General features: G+C 44.1%; 1 long non-coding RNA gene across 3 annotated transcripts; it reads left to right on the top strand.

The window, feature by feature from the left end:
- The first annotated feature begins 4306 nt into the window (after window positions 1-4306).
- On the top strand, window positions 4307-8726 carry LOC116588835. 3 transcript variants are annotated; one of them, XR_004285106.1, is made up of 4 exons: window positions 4307-4748; window positions 5680-5823; window positions 6373-6534; window positions 7380-8726. It is a non-coding gene; the product is annotated as an uncharacterized LOC116588835 (long non-coding RNA). The 3 variants fall into 3 exon arrangements; XR_004285105.1 differs by lacking the exon at window positions 4307-4748 and adding an exon at window positions 5510-5589; XR_004285107.1 differs by lacking the exons at window positions 4307-4748; window positions 6373-6534 and adding exons at window positions 5510-5589; window positions 6194-6329.
- Window positions 8727-9387: the final 661 nt, after the last annotated feature.

Genomic DNA, 9387 nt, shown 5'->3' with positions numbered 1-9387 from the left:
AGGAACCACTCAAATTTTCCCAAAGTGGATCCTGACCTATAACGTTTTGAGAGACTGGTATATATGTGGAAAGGATTAAGAAAATGAATGTATTAATTATGATGGTAATTCTAGGCTATTAAAATTAATTTCATATTACTTACCATTTATTAAGTGCTTGGTTAATGACAGGCATTGACGAAATGCTTTTATAAGCATTCATACGTTTACTTAACAAATCTAATAGGTGGCCACTATATGCCAGTCATTATCTTATTTATTTCTCATTAGATCTCCATAAAATGAGAGTGCTTTTTATTTATATTTCCTGATGAGGTAACTGATACTGTCAAGCTTAATGAAAATTTCCCATGATCTGAGAGTTAGAAAGTTGGAAGAGCCAGAATTCTGACTTCAGGAGCCCAAGCTCTTATGATCAAATGCCAGACTGCCTCATACAATACATCAGACCTGAAATTATGAAGCTGTATTGTACTGCATGGCTTTGTTCTCATATATGGAACAAGCAAGGAGTTAAGTTGAGTGAGAGAAAAGGAAAGAGAGATGAGAATCAAGTCATTTCATTTTAAAAGTTACACATTTTTGTAAAATTTTTGAAGTTTCATTAATTTCCCCTTCTCCCAGTTCTATCTTAACTGGCAGTCTGCTGGTAAATGTTTAGCAACTGGATTTCTGACATGAAAAGCCCAGATTTATAGCATTTACGGACTTCTGTGATAGAGATACTCCTACCATGGCTGCTACCAGTGTGACCTAACAGAACACAGAGTTCGGGAGAGATGGGCACCATTGGCTCGTGTAACCTGGCTTCAATATACCACTGTCAGATTGGGCACTTAGTGGTTGGGAAGTGATACATTCCAAAAGGAAACTCCTTTGGGGATTGAAGATTGAGGTTCTGTGATATTTTTGGCACCTTCGGCTCTGTTCCTAAAAAACAATCTAGAGAGAGGAAAACAGTTTTATGGTATTCCATTTAAAACTTAGGAGGACCTTGAGTAGTTTTTCGGGTGATGCACTGAACTCAGAGTTCTGGAATTACAAACAGTGAGTGTGTCCAGCTGCATAAGCCAGAGGTAGATTTTTGACATTGTTGCCAGATGATTGGCTGAATTAATTCTGTGGGTTATTTGTGGCCTCTAGCATCAATTGGTAGGGACAAACAAGTGATGTGAAATAGGAAATAAAAATATTCCTAGAAACTCACCTATAAAGAGCTATAATTTATAATGTCCGTTCAGCGTTCCCAGTGAGAGCTGGTCCTGGGAAAAGCGCCACAGCGCGCTGGCCTCTGCATTCTGGCCCACGGTGCTCTGCTGGAAGGCGCTGCTCTCTGCAGCAGTGTCCGTCTCTGTTCCTATCCTGCCTCAGGACTCACAGCCGGGAGGGGCGGGAGTGCAGGAAGCCTGGACATCCTGACGTGATGCCCTGGAGGTGTATATGGAGAGGGGTGTTAGGCAAGTTCTGGAAACTTACCCAGGCCCCACCTCCTAACTACAATAAATGCCAAAACCACTTGTTCCTCACTTGGCTCAACCATTCCAGAACAGATTGGGTGCTTGCCATGCTGTCCCCAGTCTCATTATATGAATAATAAACCTTTTCATATCCTCTGGGTTCATATGTGTCTCCATCAGTTTTGATACCCAAACCAGTATCTAGTGTGGGATTGATTTCTCCCTTCCCAGGACAACCACAAAACACTAAAACTAAGTCTATTTATTAATACCTAAAAGACCAGAAGATCTATGCAATTTGTATAGTCACACATTTATATAGTTTGTGCCAAGGGTAGAAACACACCAGGCTTTCTTACTGGCATCTGAATGGGGCAAAATGAGGGGAAGGTAGGTGTGGGGCCTGAAAACTGCCAATGGCCAAACACCAAAGTGGAGTCTTTGCATTTCGATATTAAAATAGTCAAATATAGTGTTGGCTTGAACTTCATGAGCAGAAGACTCTATCTAGATAATAGCCATTTGCCTTGGGTGATAAGTATGCAGAAGTTTACCATACTGTTCTATTTTGGTATGATTGAGATTTTCCATAAGTTTTTAAGAAGTGTAGTCCAGTTTAATATCAAAACTTCAACCTGTCATCCAATTTAAGCTTCTCACTTTCTGCCAACGTGGGCCTGATTCAGGCTTAGAAATCTAGAGAACAGGATAGTGCATAATCAGTTTCTGTTCCATTTCCACACATTTCTCAGCTTCCCCCTGTGGTCCTGTTGGCTGCTGTGCTGAGAGCTGGGAAGACAAAGAGGGACTGACAAGGTTGTGATCTAGCACTGGCGCTCTGCAGAGGGTGGGAGGTAGCCAAATGCTGAGTCCTGGGTCATTCATGGTTACAGATTCACACAGACTCTGTGAATCTCTTCACTTGGGCCCTCTTGTAGCTCTAATTCTGGGGTGAGAACGCAAGCTCTGCTTGGCCATTTACAATACCCATACCTCCATCCCCTCTGCCAGGGTTCCCTACACTGGAAGGAAACCCTTCAGAGCAGGGTCTCTACCAGTGTGATTCAGGACCAGTTAATTTTGATGCGCCCACCTGACTCCAGAGAAACTCATGGTAGGAGCACTGTTTACCTTGCAAGCGCTCTCTGTCTTGCTTTGAGGGAATCTTCAGCTGCTTTCATCCCTCAGGCTTTCCCAGGTAGGAGTCATGTGCAAGTCCTTAAGGCCCTACACTCCAGCGAGCCAAGAGAGTATCTTTAAGAACTGGGAGACTTTGGGACCAGCAGATTTCTGCCACTGAACAAACATCCCCCAGGAGTGGGTGGTCAGCCTCCCCTGCCTTGGCAAGTGCCGTCATCGCCCATGAGTGGCTCCCTGGAAGCTCTCCTCACACAGCTTGCTGGAGAGCAGAGCCAGCCCTCCTTCCTTACCCCCAGAGGGTGATACACTGCATTCTGGCAACTGTCCCCAGAGAAACTCTTCCCTCCTAACCTTCCCTCAGTAACCCCCCCCCTTTTTTTTTTCAAATAAATATCCTAGTAGTGGAGTGTGGAGTTAAAGGTGGCCAAACTGTGTTTTGGATTACCACTTAGCAAATTTTGCCTAAATGCTTTGGCATCTCCTTTTAGAATGTGCAGACAATTAACACTCTTCCTTATCAGCTTTGGAGCCTCAGCCAAAATTCTGAAACAACAGGGAATTCACACTTAGCATCTTCCCTCTTGCATTTGCGATCATTTTAAGGCTATGTTGCTCATGACATTTCGGGGGGGTAATGTATTATAAAGAGTGGTTGGTGGTGGTTTTGTAAAACCTCTTAGGCATTTGTGAGAATCGTATTTGGGGTGATAAACACTTACAGGTATAGGACACTGACAGACATGGGCATTCAGAAAAAGGCTCACAGTTTGCATCTACAAATTACTGGACTCAAGTGATTTTGAAGACTGGGAGCTGAAGAAATCAGTGGGAGTTAGGAGAAGTCTACCTATTACTAGTCCACTGAACACTACTTAGAAAAATCTTTGTTGCGTTAAATCCTGATCTAGAACCTCATTCTTTTCAGATGGGATACAGAAAAAGAAGCAAATACAGAAGGACTGGAGGGGAAGATGTCCCTGCCTGGTGCCTACCAATATTCTCCTCCAGACAAACTAAAGACAGGACTGAGTAACAGCCCAGATACTCCTAACTAGCAAGAGGTGAAACTGTGAAATGTACGTGTTTGCATCGCTCTTATTAAAAAAGTGACTTTCATGCCAATGTACAGGTAGCTCTCCCTTATATTCACTAAGAGAAATAGCTTCAATCAAATAGTGTTTAGCAACGAGAATCTTCTTAAGTTCTACCTTTCAACCATGAGTCTTAAACCCTTCAGTGTGTGTGTGTGTGTTTGTGTGTGTGCGTGTGTGTGTTGGGGGAGGGCAGCAGTTCTCTTCAGTGCCTCTGGCTAGCACTGTTCACTTTGACTCTGGGGATCAGAGTATGAGAGGAACCATCTGAATTCTCCCCCCACCCCCCGTGATGTGTTAGGAGGTACCTGGCACAGAGGACAGATTTACATGGAAGCAACCGTATTAAGGTAAAAGTGAGAGAGCCTGAGAGACCAGCCCTTTGCTTTCAGGCTCTGCTGGCCAGGGAGGGCCGGCATACAAGTGTCGTCACTCCCCCAACCACCAAAGCCAGTCCAGTAAAAAGAGCTCCTTTACGGATTAGGCTTTTACTTTCCTCTGAAGAAAACCTGCTACTGTTGCAAATGGTAATAATAATAGTAGTAGTAGTAGTAGTAGTAGTAGCAGTAATAATAACAACAACAGTAATAGGTTTAAGAACCACTGATATGTCTCAGCTTTTCTGTGTCCTAGAAGAGGGGTTCAGAAGGAATCAGGGATTTGCCTATGGTGGGGCAGGACTCCAAACCTCCTGACAGCCCTCAGTGCTCGTGTGCGCAGTTGTGCTGGTGGGGGCTGCCTCCGCGGGGATTCCCTGACAGCCCTGCCTCCTCGCCCGACCTCTCTACTCCGCAGAGAACCACAGGAACAGCACCTTCCGAGGTGGGCAGGCTCCTGGGTTTGTCATTTTTCCCTCATTCCGTCTTAATCCCTCTGAATGTCAGCAACAGCCAGAAGAGCAACAGACTCTTCCAAAACGAATCTTTCTCATGTCTTCTTTGTCTTGTTTCCTTTGTGTGTCTGTCACTGAGTAATACTTCCCGAGCCTACTCAGAGCGCTCAAGTCCCTGAGCCTGTATTGAGGACAAACAAGAGAGCAAACCTGCCTCTGTGCCCACGGGTATGTGACTTCTGGCATTTTGATGTTACCGGAATGAATCCAAATTGAGATCTTTCCAGCTGAGGAGTAAACTCCAGAGGCAGAGGAGGGGGAATAAAAAATCAGTCCAGGAAGCCTCTGTCTTCACTTAATAGATTGTTATCTAGAAATCAATACAACATGTGTGCCAATCAAATGTGGTAAGGTCTGTGAACCGTTGGGATCGTTTATTAATTCAGATGCGGAAACAAAAACAAGAGACCTGGAGACATCAGTGGGGGTGGTCCTGGGCTTCATGATATCTGGTTCTAGTCCTGGCTCTGCACCACAGGAGTGTGAGAAGGTCACTTCACCTTTCCAGGCCTAGTTACTTCCTCTATCAAATGGGTGGTTCCTGCCAGCTTTAGCAATTTAGGATTCAATCACATTTAGGGAGCAAAACCAGATTTCTGGCACTGCTGTTTTGTGAAGCTGATTTTGACCTAAGCATATGCAATGCTAAATATAATGTTTTAACTGCATTTCTGTCTCTGTTTATGGCTTCTTTTACTAAGCCAAGATGAGCCTGTTTGGTTCAAGACTGGATAGCCTGGGTGTGTTCAGCACATTCAGACTGTACTGCCTGTAACCACAGCCTTTCTGGAATTGTCTGTTGAAAAGCAGCAGGAATATAAAGCAAGGCTATGCCCATGCTAACTAGATATACTGCAGAAATAAAGGTTCTTAATAACTGAGTGAAATGTATGAATATTTGGGCTGAAATATTTCTATTTACAGAGTAATATCAACCGAATAGCAGGAAGTCTGTCTCCCATGCCTGGAAGGCTATTTAGGGACTGAAGAGCCCTCTTTAGTGTCCTCTGTACGTTCAGAAGGGTTTACCACAGGCAGATGCGGGGGGTCGGGGGGCCTACAAACATACTGTCTTCAATAAGCTCTAGTTTCCTTCTAGCCCTCTGACTGTGCAGATGCTCAGTAGTATGTCATCAACAAGGACTGCATGTGGCCCTCTTCCACGAACCAAGCAGCTCCCCACCAACAGCAAGATCTGGGGGCGAGAGCCTGCCCGCTGCTCTCCGCGCAGTCGGAGATGCTGGTACGTAGTGTCCAATGACTGAATCGCACAGGGAAGGGATCTTGGCAGAGCCAGGGCATGAGGAGAGATCTCTCGTTCTTGGTGGTTCTATTTTTCATTGCGATTTAAAAACCTGCCCTCTGTGACTTGTGCCCAGAGACTTTTCAGAAGTGCCTGAACCCGAGATAATGAAGAAATGATAGAAATTTCTTTGGAAAGTCAAATGGGGAGGGGGACTGCCTTTGATACAGGCAATGTAGTGGATTATAGTGCTAGTAGAGGGTTGAAATACAGTTTCTAAAAAGTGGATATTTCTGTTCTTACATTTGTTTGTAAAGAAACCCGTAATGTCTTTAAATCACTCTTCCATAAATAGATTACCTTTTTGCAGTGTTAGCGAAGCAAAGCAAAACAAAACACTTGGGAGCGGAGCAAAGCCAGTTGCATAGACACTGTGGGATACAAGTCAGCAAGCTCTGCAACTTGGCGCAGGGAGCTCTCAGGAGGCTGCCGCTGGTCTGGAGAAGGTAAGTCATGTTCTGTGGATGTGACCAATGTGTCCAATTACAGTGAACATCGATGGTGGCATCCACAGAACCCAGGTCTTACGACAGCTGGAAGAACACTGGCAATGGAAAGCTGCCTGTCAATCATGTTCTCTTGATAAGCACTAAGGACCAGCACAGCTCTTCTGAAGAGGAAGTGGAGCTTTGGCAGCAGATACGAGAAGAGGTGTGGGCTCCTCTGCACGGCTGCTGATGGGCAGCTCATGGTTGCAGAGTTGCTAGAGAAGTGTGCATCTGGGCTATCAAATTTCTTGTAGATGGTTTCTACAGGGCAAAGTCTTCTAAGTACGGATTGGGAGTGTGGGGTGGGGAAAATGTGACAATGAATTTACAGAAATAGAACAGCTGCCAAAAAATATAAAGAGAAGACCATGTCCTTTAAAAGAGCTGTTATTGAGTTTTTTGGAAAGAAAACCTGTTCTTCTCCTCTCCTGGCCCCGAATAAGCTAGTGAGGGCAGTGAAAAGGTGAGGAGACCCAAAGGTTTTCCAACCTGTTCTCATTAAATAGGGAAGAAAACTGAAAATGTTTTTATGAATTTTAGTTGGTAAACAGGGAATAAGATACAAGGCTCTGCGTGCTACTTTGTTGTTTTCAGAGCACTTCCACAAAGTAGTCTTTGCTCTTACTATCTCCTTTCTCGGGATGGAAAAGATATCAAATGACTTAGGCAGCTCCCACAATGATTTGTTGAAGGTTGTGATGAGAAAGCCAACTGACCAGACAGAATCCTTCCTCTTCTCTTGGGTGGCACCTTTTCAGCTTCTCTAAGCTTTTAAAGGAGGGGTGATTTTGAAGCGATATTCAAATGATACTCAGCTTAAAAAAAAAAAAAAAGCCCTTTTAATAATAAAAACAATATCAATAATTGTTATTGATACAATAACAATGTATCAATACATTGATGATATAGGTGATAATTATAATTTGTTGAGGACTTACTATGTGTTGGGGCTTGTAGTAAGCACTTTGCATACATGGTCTAATGTAATTCTCGCCATCACCCTTTTAGGAGAGTAATATTGTTTGCCCCAGTTTGAAGATGACTGATGTGAAGCACAGTGTTGAAGTTATTGCAAAAGGCCGTGGAACCAGTGATGATTACAGGGCGGATTTGACCCCCGATGTGCCCTCTCTGTACTTGTGCTGACGTGAATCATGCATCACTTGCTCCCAGTGAATGCCACCCAGCCTGATACCCTGTCACCAAGGGTGGTTTCACCACCACAAGAGGTGTGTATTTTTTACTCCAGACCCCTAGAATATTCTGGCCCAAGAGCTAAGAACATCACTTTGCATCAGAAAGACCTGGATACAAACATTGTCTCAGCAATTGACGAGTTGGGACACACGTCTAAGTTACTTACTTAATCTTTCTGAGGACCAGTTTCCTTTTCTATAAGTTTGGGCAACCCTCCCTACCTTATAGGGTTGGTGGGAACATGAAAACTAAGGATGGTGAGACTTCTGTGTCAGGCTAAGACAGTGATTCCCTATGAAGCACACGAGTCCAGGTGTGAGGTCTGTACATCCTGGTGTTTTTGCTCCAAAGAAGACCGTTTCCCTCATTGTTAAGAGTTTCCATTCAGATGAGCTCAATGGGAGAAGATGGGCATGATCCTTTTCTTTGGTCATCATTGGCTTTTGCCCTCGTCCTCAGAATACACATTTTTCATGTGAAATCTGCTCTCGGCTCCACCAATCAACCAAGAACCTAGGCTACCCTAGCGTCTCCTGCAGCTGTTTCCTTGGCAACCAGAGCCCAGCCAGAGAGCTCACCAAACCACAGTGGGACCAAGTGAACCCCTGTAGGAATGTCCTCACCTTCCTTTTAAAACGCAAGAGACCACACCAGAGCCTCTTTCTCTTGCACTAATGCCAACCCAGCTGCCATCACTTCGTGTTTGTAGAACCCTGTCATCTGGGCACCTCAAAGCAGATACACGTTTGTGTCATGGGTTTTTCCCTGTTGAGATCATCATCATTATTCATGTTATTCCTGTAAGGAATCACCTGTGAGAAAAATCAAAGGATTCTCCAATGGGCTCTTTTGTTCTCCTTATCTTTTTTTTTCTTTTTTAAACTCCGTGCATGGCGCTCCCTCGCAGTTACTATTGCAAATGCTTGTAGGAAAATGCCACACTACAGTGCTAAAATGTTGGGGTGAAAATCACAAGGTATTGTACAGTTCCCCAGTTAGTATAGCCCCATTGACCTTCCACAGTAATCAAAACTGAGCTCACCTGATGTCCAAGCTGGGCGTTGTGGTTGTGGTTTATTTTCTGTCTGACTCGGACCGTCCGTGAAGAGGGTTCACACAGCCCGCAAGAGTGTCTTTTCTCTGTCAACCACCCCTCATACCAGAGGTGTTCCTCAGGAGCTCCTCCCAGTAATGGAGAGAGTGTGGAGGATTGCCATTTGATTATATGAACCTTTCCATATAGGGATCATTTAGGGCAGGGCTTCTGAAGCCCTGGTGACTATGTGAATCACCTGGGGAGTTTATTAAACACCTGGTTCTGATTCAGTCTGAAGTCGGCCCTGAGCATCTGCATTTCGGACAAGTTGCCAGGTGGTGACTCTGCTGCAGGTCAGAGGACTGGATTCTCAGTAGCCAGAGCTCAGGCTCTATGTCCATATTCTTGTGATGACATGTGTACCTGTGCTTGCTCCCAAAGTGGGAAAGAAAGAATATACCTTGCATTCTTATAGGGATTTCAGTATTTTAAAACACTTTAATATTCCTCTTAGGCAAGCAGGATAGGTAATATTGTCCCCCCATCCCCCATAGCGCATAGTTAATGAGATTCCGGATCCAATTTTTCATACCTGTTCATCACAAAAGACTAATCAAAGTAGAATGTTTTTGTCATTATTAGAGTATGTATATGAATTAGAAAAGCATTATTATGATTATTAAACACACTCACAGACAATATCAAAATGTTCTCTAAACCAAAGTGGGCTTAGGTTACAAGGAAATTATGTCCTAGATCGCAGAAAGGTTCTTAGAGACATCT

This window comes from Mustela erminea, chromosome 4, assembly GCF_009829155.1.
Source record: "Mustela erminea isolate mMusErm1 chromosome 4, mMusErm1.Pri, whole genome shotgun sequence".
Lineage (NCBI taxonomy): Eukaryota > Metazoa > Chordata > Mammalia > Carnivora > Mustelidae > Mustela > Mustela erminea.
The sequence above is the reverse complement of the archived record's forward strand: the minus strand, read 5'-3'. Positions and strand labels throughout refer to the sequence as shown.